General features: G+C 38.6%; 1 protein-coding gene across 1 annotated transcript in view; it reads left to right on the top strand.

Annotated features, from left to right (window-relative positions):
• The window catches only part of LOC149787827 (cytoskeleton-associated protein 5-like), a 279,152-nt gene that overhangs the window by 194,319 nt on the left and 71,905 nt on the right, over positions 1 to 12,928 (top strand). The gene's annotated exons all lie outside the window — the stretch shown is intronic.

The following is a 12,928-nucleotide window of genomic DNA, read 5'->3' as shown; positions in this document are numbered from 1 at the left end:
GATCTGAAATTTTTACCGGTACTAGGAAGGGCCTGGTCTGAAATTTTTACTGGTACTAGGAAGGGCCTGGTCTGCAATGTTTAAAAACAGTATAAACAGATGTGTGCAATGACAAGGTTTGCCTTTTCCCATGAGTGGCTACTATTACCAAGTTTTATTGTATTGGATATTTCATGTTTTTCAAAACATTACTTGCCAGTTATTTGTTAAATCTTCTGATCATAGAGCAGAAGAACCTATGGGATGATCTGTTGTTCCTTGTCTGTTTGCCCATCCATCCATTTGCACAAGATTGTTATCAGTACTTTTAAACATCTTTGAAACTTACATTCATCCCCTTGCCAGGGCCCTGAATGGCCAGGTGGTTTTAAGCGCTGTCCTTTACGGATCAGTGCCATCTCACCTGATTATTCTTGAAGATTTCAACTTTCACATTGACTGTCCTGGAAACCCAGACACATCAAAACTCATAGATTCCATTAACATTTTCAACCTCAAACAGTCAGTTAACCAACCCACCCATAAACATGGTCACATTTTAGACTGGATTCTTCATAGACCTGATGATAACATTCTACGGTCCTCCCTGGTATCCCATGATCTTGCATCAGATCACCTCACATTATATGCCATCTTGACCTATCAGTCCCTAACCCTTCACCTTTATCTGTTACTAAGAGAAACCTCAGTATGATAGCGCTCTCCATTACGGATCACTGCCATCTCACCTCTGTCTGCATGAGTTCGAGTCTCGGATTCAGCCAGTGTGGGTATGTTAGAAAGCTTACCAGTAGCTTCTCATGGGTCAGTGGTTCTTCCCGGGGTTTTCCTGGGTTCTTTCTCCACCATTAATACTGGCCGCCATGCATAGCCTATTGTGTGCTGAAAAATGGCGTTAAACCCCACAGCAACAACAACAACAATTATCCCATTGCCTAGATGAAAATGGTACTCCTTTTGCATTCAGTATGGCCACCACAGTTGCCATCTTGAAAATCTTGTTATTGCTACTCCTTCAGAATGGATCATCATTTCAACACGGGGGTTTTCATTGAAAGACTTCTTGTGGTGTCTGCTTGGTCCCAAATGAAATGATGCCTGTCAGACATCAGATATGGAAGGCACATTGTCTAATTTGAAAATCTTGTTACATCTTAAGAATATTATACATGGTTTTAATATTCGGCAGTTAAAAAGAAGATATGGATTTATCTTGACTTCCTATCAACATGGGTTTTTCATTAAATGATTTCCTATGATGTCCACCTGGTCTTTAATGAAAATGTTCCGATCTGACTAACAATATGGCTGCGGCATCTTGAAAATCTTTCTCTCACTACTACAGACCAGCCCTTATGAGTTTTAACCATAAGTCTATTGGAAATGAACCTTAGGACTTAAATAATAAATGCAGAAATTACAGAAATAGGATTGTTGTGATACTAGCTGGTCTTTGTTTAATTTTGATGGCAGATTTCATATTAGATTGTGCAGAGTTGATCAGGGAACCAGACTAACTTTACAGTAGTACCTCAGACACTTGAAACTGCACATATTTTCATGAAAAATGTCTTTATTATCAAGATATTGCTTATGAATTTCCTAAAAATGGCCATCTTTGCTAGCCAAGGTATCGATAACCCTATCTACACCTTGGCATATCGAGCAGATATGTCTGAGCTTCTGGTCTGTGAATTTCATTGGATGCAGTGGCAATCCAATCAAAATTAAATTGTTCAGATTTGAACACTGTTCCTATGTTGTGATCAAGACAATGGGAGAACCCAGTTTGAATGGACTGATAAATAAGCAATTTTCCAGTGTTGGTCCGTGTTTGCACAAATACTTTTCACTCAAATACACCTGTAATGGCTTTCCTCTGGTACATAGTCATACTTTTGATGTTAAACTTACAAATTATCCTTTTTAGGTCAGTTGCAGCCACCATTTTCGGTGGATGTACAGTGCACCATGCTATTGGTTAGTTGGCATTATATACTACGTGAGGCAACACATGAAATCCAATAGATGTCACTAGGACAAAGCACCAAAATAGCTGTTCCGCCAAGGTGTAGGTAGGGTTATCGGAATCTTGGCTGGTGAATATGAAAAATGGCATGCAACAAGGATACATGTCCAAGATGAAAGGGACAATAAACCTCATAAAATGTTTTAACAGTTAGTACAGAAGAATGAAAAGGAATATTGAGATTCTGGGGGAGAAAATGCTGGAAGGGCAACAATTACATTTATTGGATATCATGTGATGATTTGAGTATGTCTCATGGCAGGAGAAATAATTGATGTTGCCATGTGAAATTTTGCAAACTTTTTTGTTATATAATATTTACTGTTGCTGCATCAGTCTTGAATCACACTTCTGAGGTTTTTAAATGCATGTTTTAAATGAATTGTCATTCAAAATGGCCGCTATTGCTTAACTGGCTTGATGCAGCTGTTCCGTTTTTTTGTGCCATTTTCATGATATTTGTGCTTGTTGCCTGTCTTCGTCTATGTTTTTGCATTCATTATATACTGGCTGTTCAGTTTGTATGTGTTTCTTCATCTCCTTGTTTTGGAAACGAGAACAATTAGACTTTTTCTCAGCTGTCTTGCTCCACTGCTACAACTTCCATATGAACAAACTGCCATCACGTGATTCTCGCCAGTCAACTCGTTTATGCTATGATGGACCCTCATTAATTGCTTTAAATTACCACTCCTTGGCACTCCACACTACATTGTGCTGTAGACTAAACGAACTGGGACTACATACATCATTACCTAAATGTAAACAGAAGAGAAAAAAGAAACATTTCAAAGCTAGCTGGTGTAGAACAGGAAGAATTCCAGTTAAGTCCCTTATGCCCTTTCCAGCTCGACAATTTAAAAATTCGACCGTTAATTTAGATAACCTAATTCAAATTCCTATTAATTCGTCAACCTTTGTGTCAACTATCCAAAAGATACCTCTGTGTATTGCATTATTCAATGCCCAATCAGTAGGACCACTGGAAAAGTGCACAGAAATAGTTAATTTTATCAACGACCAGAATATTGACATCTTTTTCCTGACAGAAACATGGCTAAAACATCAGGCGATGTGCCCAAGTGTGCAGATCTAACACCCACTGGTTACTGAATGAAGTTGTTCCCCCGTAACTCTCACGGAGGTGGAATTGCAGTCATCACTTAGAACTCCATGATCAAACGTCTTAACCACACCACAACATTCAATTCGACCAAACATTGTTTGAGCTAGTCCAAACCACACTCACAGTGGATCAAAGGTCAGTCCATTTTTTCTGCCTATACCGCCCTCCTCCTAGTAGATAAAACAAGCTGACTGAATCTCTCTTTTTGGAGCAGTTTCCGAATCTCCTGGACTATGGAAATTCAGTAGGTGGCAACCTGGTTATTCTTGGAGATTTCAACTTTCACTTTGACTGTCCCGTAAACCCAAATACATCAAAACTTATAGATTCTATTAATGTTTTCAACCTCAAACAGTCAGTTAACCAACCCGCCCATAAACATGGTCACATTTTAGACTGGATTCTTCATAGACCTGATGATAACATTCTACGGTCCTCCCTGGTATCCCATGATCTTGCATCAGATCACCTCACATTATATGCCATCTTGACCTATCAGTCCCTAACCCTTCACCTTTATCTGTTACTAAGAGAAACCTCAGGATGATGAATAGAACCAAACTAATGCACGACATCCAAGCTAACCTAACAACTTGCTTACCTCCTACCACAGAACAACTCGATAACTGCCTGCGTTCATTGCTTGACAAACATGCCCCAGCTACCAAGTGCAAGAGTATCAATTCAAAAGTGTTCTGCATGGTATAGCAGTGTTAGGGACCAGCTTCACACTGCTAAAAGAGACCACCATAAAGCTGAAAGGCTTTAGCTTTCCACCAGACTCACTATTCATAAGCAAATCTATGAAGCCGCTAAGAAGAATGTCACAGATATAGTCCATGCAGCGAAATCAGCCCAGTACACTACTAAGATCATGGAAAGTTCCACCTGCAAAGAGCTCTTTGAGATTACTAACAAGCTAATGTCAAGGAACAAATCTACACCACTTCCAACTACCCTCTCTCCAGTCGACCTTCCGGACATGTTTGCAAATTTCTTCCATGACAAAGTACAAACTATTAGAGATAAGCTTGACACCACAATTTCAATTGACTTGTCGTCACCATACAGTTAGGATACAAAATTTGAGCGGCAACCATTAGCAGCATTTGAACGTGTCTCTATGCATTTCGTATGTACAATCCTGATGAAGAGTGCACCAAAGTCATGTGAACTTGATCCAATTCCAACATCACTGCTGCTTGAGTGCTTAGATCCAGCATTGCCTTCACTAACTGATGTTATTAATACCTCTCTCTCATCCAGAGAATTCCCATCATTTTTGAAAACTGCCATTGTAAAGCCTCTGCTGAAGAAACCAACACTAGACCATAATGATTTAAAGAACTACTGCCCAGTTTCTAATCTCCCATTCATATATCAAAAATCTTAGAAAGGTTGTTCTATCCCAGTTTTTATCACATCTGAATTCAAACAGTCTTTTTAGCAATGTACAATCTGCATATCGCCCTTGCCACAGTACTGAAACTACTCTTCTAAAAGTAGTTAATGACATTCTCTCTGCTTTGGATAGCGGAAAGATTACAGTCCTCAGCCTGCTTGATTTGTCTGCAGCATTTGATACAATTGACCATGCTATATTACTTCACCGTCTCCAGCATGTATTTGGCATTCATGATACAGCCTTACTGTGGTTCAAGTCCTACTTGGTCAACAGGACACAAATTGTGTCTGCAAATGGAATACACTCCAGCCCAGTTGATCTATGTTGTGGTGTTGCACAGGGGTCTGTTCTTGGACCTGTTCTCTTCATTCTATACACTCATCTGCTCTTGATTGTCATAGATCATCCAGTGTCTCACCAATTGTACGCTGATGACACCCAAATATACAAATCTAGCTACCCAACTGAAGTTAATGCTACCATCCAAGGTGTAGAGAGGTGCATTTCTGATGTGAAATCATGGATGACATGTAACAAGCTGCAGATGAATGATGATACAACTGAGGCCATTCTGATTACATTACAAAGACTTTCTCATTCACATCCTTTACCTCAAACAATAAATATCAGCAACACCAACATTAAATTCACACAATCAGTACGAAACCTAGGTGTTACTCTGGACAGTACTCTCACATTGCACCAACATGTCATGAATATATGCAAGGCTGCATATCTTGAGCTGAGACGCATCAGTTCCATTCGCAAATATCTTTCATTTGATGCCTCTAAAATACTTGTGTGTTCATTAGTACTTTCAAGACTGGACTCAATTCTGTCTGGTTCATTTCAATATCTACTCCAAAAACTTCAAAACACAGTTGCATGGATCATACTTAGAGTACCATGATCAGAGCACACCTTCCAGTGTTTCCCTTTACGCACATTTGTGCATCAGGGACGCACACTGGAGAAAATAGACGCGCACATTTTGTTGCCGTGCGTTGTTTTGACACAAGGGGATTTGCGTATTACGATCAGGATTTAATATCCAATGCGTTGGACTAAGGGTGGCATTGTGTATACTGCGAACATAGGCATTGACTGGTTCCCCGCTTTGTTTACTCCCTGTGTTGGGCTCCTCTATTTGTATAGCGGAGTGGAACGCAGGGAACATACAAAATAAGGAACCACACTAGCATAGGCAATGTTATGACGGAGTAGCTTCCCCTAATTTCGCGATCTCTCACATGATTTCCATTGAGCTCAGCAGGATGTCATCTTGATGTTTAACCTCAATGCTTGTTGCACTTGAAAGTGATCTCCAGATTAAAACGTCGTGCACTAAAAATCATTAGCAAAGAAAGTGAAAGAAGCAGAACACAAAAGAGTAACTTTGGATCTAACTTTAATGAAAAATGGAGAAAATAATTCCCTTGACTGGAATGCGGCACATCCATTAGGATTATTGGTGTGACTTCTGATGGCGTGATTGCGAAGACTGCAAAAGTGAATAATTCTTTCATGACAGGGTTTAAGAATTTTAACAAATCTGCCCTCCTTCGCCACAAGATATCTGGAGAACACATTATAACCCAAGACATTCTTTCACAACAAAGAAATCAGTAAACTTGCCGAGACAAATGCGTTTATTTGGATTACACAGTCAGGGGTTCATTGCAGATTTTGTTGGTTTTTAACTTTGCTGCAATAAAAGAAAGACTTTAAAGTTCAAGTGTAACTTATTAGAAACAAGATGAATCATTAGCCTCCTTGATTTTTGGATAAGTTTGTTCTAGGACGAAATACAATGAAACAATGATAGTACACATTTTATGACAAGCAGTAAATTGACTGCCATTCGGTTAAAAAGATTTATTAGGCTTTTTGTACTGGCTTGTATGTAATATGTTGGTCTATAATATTGCTTCAAAAGCTTATAAGGAGACTGTTAAAAGTATGATTTTAAAAGAAAAATGAACTAATAAAATTATTCTTTAAATGGACAATGCATTTGTTTGTTAATTGTGCATGTTGGTTTTTTTGTATGTTTAGAGAGAGAGAGAGAGAGTATGTTGTGCAAGTTGCAGTATCCAATTTCAAGCTGAAAAGTATGAATCGGATGAAAATTTGTCAGTATATATTTGACCCCCACATTTTTTATTTGACCCCCAGTTCTGACACCAAGGTTTTTTTTTTACCCTTAGCTTTACACCCCTGGGGGATACACTGAATCCTCCCCTCTGCTCTGTACCCTACACTGGCTATCCATTTGATCCAGAATCAAACACAAAATTTGTTCTCTGTGCTACGTTTCATTGACGGATTCTAGTCCAACATACCTATCCAACCTCACCCATGTGTACACACCAGCAAGATACTTACGCTCCTTTTCTGACAGTCGTATACTCATTATTCCTACTATGAAAACAAAGTCATATGGACAGCATTCTTTTGCATACCAGGGCCCAGCAACATGGAATGAATTGCCCACTGAACTTAGACACAAAGACACAGTGATCCCATTCAAAAGTGCTCTCAAAACTCACTTATTTTGACTGCAAGAACCAACTTAAAGACCTAATAATGTTTCCTACCTTAAATATTCTCAGCATGTTTTTCTGTTTTCTGATTTCATGGTGTTTGTGTTTGTAATCATATCATTATATGTTTTTTTATCTTATAGGTGTTGTCTAATGTTGTAAAGCACTTAGAGCTTCTAAAGATTAGGTGCTATACAAAGTCCTCATTATTATTATTATTATTATTATTATTGTTATTATTATTTTTATTATTATTATTATTTTCCAACTTGACAATAGCAGTACATGGTATTTTGTTTCTCCTTGCTGAAATCTGGTCAAACTTATGGCAAAAAGATTGACTGCCTTACTGAAATGGTCTTCGTACGGTCAGCATGTCTGCTACTACTCCTGAATGAAAAGTCTTTTCACTAGAGACCTCTTATAATATCTTCCAGGACCTAAATGAAAATGGTGCTGATCTGGAGTGTAATAGCTTGAAATTCTTGTTACCACTACTTTTTCACTAAAAGGCTCTTATTATGTTTTGTCGATTGTAAAATAAAATGGTGCAGGTAGCCATGTTTCAAAATTTGTTTTTAGCTTCAGCTCAAAAGAACAGAGGGTTTTCATTGGAAGAGTTCTTACGATGTTTGCTGGGTCCTTATGAAAATGACCAACTCCAATATGGACATGAAAATATTGTTATCTGCTCTGAAATAGATGGCTATTTTCACTGCCAGGTGTTACTAGTTTTTAGCTTCACTGCTGTACAGAGCACACATACAATTCATCTTCCAACTATCCAGCCATTTTTGTGTTCATATAGACTTATCCAATGTTCCTATTCAAGTTATGCTGTGTATTTATCAATCTACTGCAAGTTGTATGCATTGTTTTTCAATTTCTGCCAATTTTAAGGGATTTTTTAACTTTTCATGACTTTGTCTTTGAAGACCACCACTCCCATCACACCATGCTATCGTTGACCTTATAGAAGTTCATTTTGAGTTTGTGTGCCTTTGACTTTGTTCATCCATTACATAGCTCTTATTAGCAAAATTCTGAAGTGCTGCTTGATATTTATGCTTTTTTTTATTCATATTTCATATTGCTTTGATAGAATTGTGGTTTAATTATCAGCAAAGTATTGTGCATAAGTTCATAACAGGCTATTGGTTTTGAATATGACACTTTCAGTTTTCTTTTCATTACAACAGTGTTTTAACAACTTAATAATTCAAATACATTACTAGTACCACTTTAATTTTTAGTTTTTGTGTTGTTTCAGCAGAATCTCATCTAAATGTGCCTTGGATGCGGGAGGTCATGGGTTCGAACCCTGGCCGAGTCGTACCAAAGACTTCTTAAAATGGTACTAAAAGCTGCTTCTCTAGGCGCTCAGCATTAAGAGGTTAGTGTTAGGACTGGTCAGCCTGGTGTCAAGATAATGTGACTGGGTGGGTAATCATGCTACATGTCTGTGGCATGATGCCCCAGTGCCAGACATCATAGTGATATGACTGGAAAATTGTTAAAGCTACAGCAAAAATCTAAATCACACACACTCATTTAAATGCTATATATGCAACTTCAGAGCACTGAAGTCTACCATGACTTTTGTTTATAATAAGTATACACCGTCTGTGATATGCAGCATCTGTAATACGTGGTCAGACGAAGTCTGGACTAGCATTTTAGCTAGTTTGTCACATACTGATTTGCTAATTTATGCTTTCTTTTCTCTTTGTGAAATGCACATTCAAAGCAATAATCCATTCAGCATGGAAGGGAAGGAAAGACGGAATAAATTAAGGAAGACAATCTATGGTTCATTGTTTGTGATACTGACTCATTGGGAAGTTTTCCCAACTTTTAGGCAGCCCTGCTGGCGTACATTGCCCTGCATGTCCAAGCATGGTCTTTGGGCCTGTAAGTCAGAGCACATGTGGTTCATGTCAGAGCCATAGGATCCAACTCTTAATACTGCCGTACTGTTACCAGCTGTCACCGGCCATCTGACATAACCAACCATCCAAGGATTGGGACCTTGTTGAAATGGTCCAGCCAAATAGTTCATATTGGGATCTTAGTGATAGATCTGTATGTCTAGCAATGCTGTCTGCATCTTATCACTACTATACCAGAGATTTCACTTCAGAATCTATCAGTTCAGCTTGACATTCAGAGCAGCTGGTACTGGTGATTACTAGACTATCTTATATACTGCCAGCACCCTGGGCTGACCACACACTGTTCACACCAGCCGGCAGTGCCAGCTATGTTGGACTTTAAATTACTCACTGCCTGCCCTCAGGTGAGAGCTAGTGACATTGCCAAATACAACTGGCCAGAGTTGTCAATGCCACCTGGCATGACTTGTGCAGAGCTACAAGCCAACTGGGACAAGGACCTGGTGCACAGTGAGTATGATGAGCTGCCGGCAAACCCATCTTATTCGGATCTGACTTGGAGTAAACTGAATTCAACTTTCAAGATGCCATGTCAGCGGTCAGTGTTGGTTAAACTGCACCGTATTCGTGCTTTGTGGATGAACCCATTTTGGTCTCCATTGCTTTTTGGAAGACAAATCAAAGAATTTAGAAGGTTGGCAGCACAGGAACTGCTCTTCCAACTTGCCACTCCCCCCTGCACAATACAGCATTTGGACCCTCTCAGCCCCTGCCAGATGCTCAGCAGCCCAGAGATGGGATTTCCTCAGTGAGATAAACACCAATACCAAGCCCAACCCAACTAATGCCAGGAGACCACAGCCTAACCAAGAAGGGATGAACAGACCAGAATTTCCTACGGAGGGTAAAAATATACAAGAATCAATAACGCTGAAGTAGGGAGGGTAAATAGACCAGATTTATTTGCGCGATAAAGCCTTCCTACGATGGTGAAAAAATACAAGCGTCATCGAGACCATTAATGGGTTATTTTTGGGTGTGTCAAATATATTTATCAGGGTTGTCACTGTTTGTGTGACCTGACAGAGTCAAGGGTATAAGAAAAAAGGTGGCACAATTAAATCATTAATAATATCAAATAATGTTTAACATGGAATCTCGCACAACTAAACTAGCTCAACATCGACTAGAGGCAATTAAAAAATATCTTCCATTCCGTGATTCTGTCAAAAATTACAAGTGTCAGGAGTCTCAGGTAGAATTTACAAAAGGTGCAGAACAATTATTTAACCTCATTACAAAAGGTATCATGGGTCTTCTTCCTATGTTGGACCAAACCACTTAAGCAACTGAGCAAACCTCTAAAGCAACTGTAAAAATAGCAGAACGAACTAAAGAAAAACAAAAATTATTCTTAGAGAACTTCCAGGTGAAATAGCTGGTGCTGCTTATCAACCACAAACACAAGAAATACTTGAGGGTATTGACCAGCTTCGTTTGTAAAGGATCTTATACCAGAATGAGAACCAGAACAAGCAAGAGAGAGAACTAAAATAAATGATAACTTTACAGAACAGAGTATTGCCCTCATTAAATAAATTGACAGCATGGAAAAATTGTCTGCGTTTACCATGAAGAGTTTTGATAACAGAGGAAAAGTTTTTAAACCAGAATGTGCTACTGATGTTGTAGGTCATGAAAACTGATACAAATTGATATTTCGCATATACCACGGGGTTGATCAGGCCCAAAGTAATGATTCAAGATATATTGCATTTGACAATGAAATAAATAACTGTTTTGCTTGGTTACAGCAACGACAGTAACATAACAACAACCACAGCCAGTATTACAACAGCCAGGCAAAAAATCCAGAAAAGGTCTTGCCACTGGCTGCGTAAAAACAAAAAAACAAACCCTTCTGTTGCCTGATAAACTTAGTTACAATAATGTTCTCTCCGACGTTGAACGACTGGAGACTTTGATTGGCAGAAGACGAGCTAGTAATAATTCCCCAGAAATCATTAATGAAACAGCCGCTATTTGTCAGATTTTTTACAGGCGGTATCATGGACATTAATGTTTAACAATCATTGATGAAATCATTGATGATTACTGCAGTGATTAAGGGTATACAATTAGATCATTGACAAGAAAATAAGATGATCATACATAATGCTCAATGTGGATGTGTAATGGTCAGAGTGATAAATTCACTATTACCAACCTATAAAGGTGATGTTGTTCAGGGTCTAATCAGAAGGATAGCCTCAAAGCAATACTGATTGCAAAGCAACTGGGAATGAAACACAACCAGAGTTGGCTGGTGTACCCCTGCCAGAAATAGAAAAATATATAACTGCCAGTCTGATAGCAGAAAGTGGTCTTTGTGTTAGAAGATAACGAATATAAATAATGTTTAAACGTGTATCTGATCCCACAGTTGACATGGATGTGCTAGTCCTCAAAGATGAATCTGTGTGCGATTATCAATATTATTCTTATGATGCACGAGGGTCAAATCAGTGGGGGTGAATTGAGCTGCAAGTTCAGGATACAAGCAGATATTTCTTACCCGCTGAAGCATTTATTGAAGTAGAAGGTGAAATTCTAAAAACAGATAATACTGAATATGGAACTGACATTGGAATTGGTTTTGTTGATAATGTTATTATGGCATTGTTAATTAGTGCCACATACATGACTGATGGAAAGAATATTGAATTATGTCTCATAAATGTTGACGTTACTATGACAATACTTGACCTTGCAAGATACAGTGATGATTATTCAAGATCGGCTGGTCCGCCAGTGATGTTTGTGAAGGATATTCTAACCACCCCGACAACAGACCGTATAGTATAAGATGAGCAAGAAACAATGCTGACACTGATGTGTGGCCAGTGATTCATGGTGCTAATCCAGTTTTCAACTTAGGATTTGCAGCACGTTGATCAATGCTGAAAGATGGAAGTTGAAGATTTTCATGTGCAATTCCACTGTCACATATCTTTGGATTGTGCAGAATTGTCAGAAAGGTTATTTTTGGAGCCAAGCATGCAGTTGTACTTGCAAGAAAGGCTACCGACGATGGTACAGTCTGGCAACCTGCTGGTGATGTTGGTAAAGTTATACTGACAAAACTTTCATTGTGGATGCCAACAATGATACTATCACTCACTGAAGAATAACGGCTGGTTTCTTTTATGGACTCAGGTGGTAAACAACATTGTCATGGTTGACAATGACCACAGATAGTATTCAAAGAACCACTAGTGGCTCATTCACATGACAGTATCACAGCAAGGCATCTTTGCACCACAACAGATATTTGTTTCTTTCCAAGATAATGCTAGAGTAAACTCACAAACACATAGTACAGTGATATTTGACAAACATGGAGTTACTGAAGTTTCACTGAGGATAAATGGACATCAAGACCCATCTGAAAGATATATTATTGAATTTTGATAACAATCCTGTAGCACGCACATATCATCGTTTTATGACATTTATGGGATGTGATTGAAATGTTGATTCTGTTCTACAAATATCACAACTAGATTTTACAATGCTGTATCTGATTTATTACTTTTCACTGGAACACTTGTATTTATTTAGACAATCTGTCATTGGTATACATTTTCGAGTTCGTGTGACAAGAGGAGCTATTGCTAATTACAGAACAGTCGCTGTTATACTCTCAGACAAAACAATGCTACTTGAAGGTGGTGGTGGACGAATGAGAGTTATTGATGCCCCAGTGGAAAACTTGTAATTAAATCACTGAATTTTTTTAATAAATAGTCCAGTAGAGTGCAAAAGCACTCTGCTTCAAAACACTGATCTGGTATTCAACATTACCATCACAGACAATAACCGATCCACCAATATGTGGCCATGAAGTAATTGCTGTCCTCGGCACTGTGTCAA

This window comes from Sinohyriopsis cumingii, chromosome 11 (genome assembly GCF_028554795.1).
Source record: "Sinohyriopsis cumingii isolate HCF-2022 chromosome 11, ASM2855479v2, whole genome shotgun sequence".
Taxonomy (NCBI): Eukaryota; Metazoa; Mollusca; class Bivalvia; order Unionida; family Unionidae; genus Sinohyriopsis; species Sinohyriopsis cumingii.
This window is presented reverse-complemented; position numbering and strand designations above follow the sequence as displayed.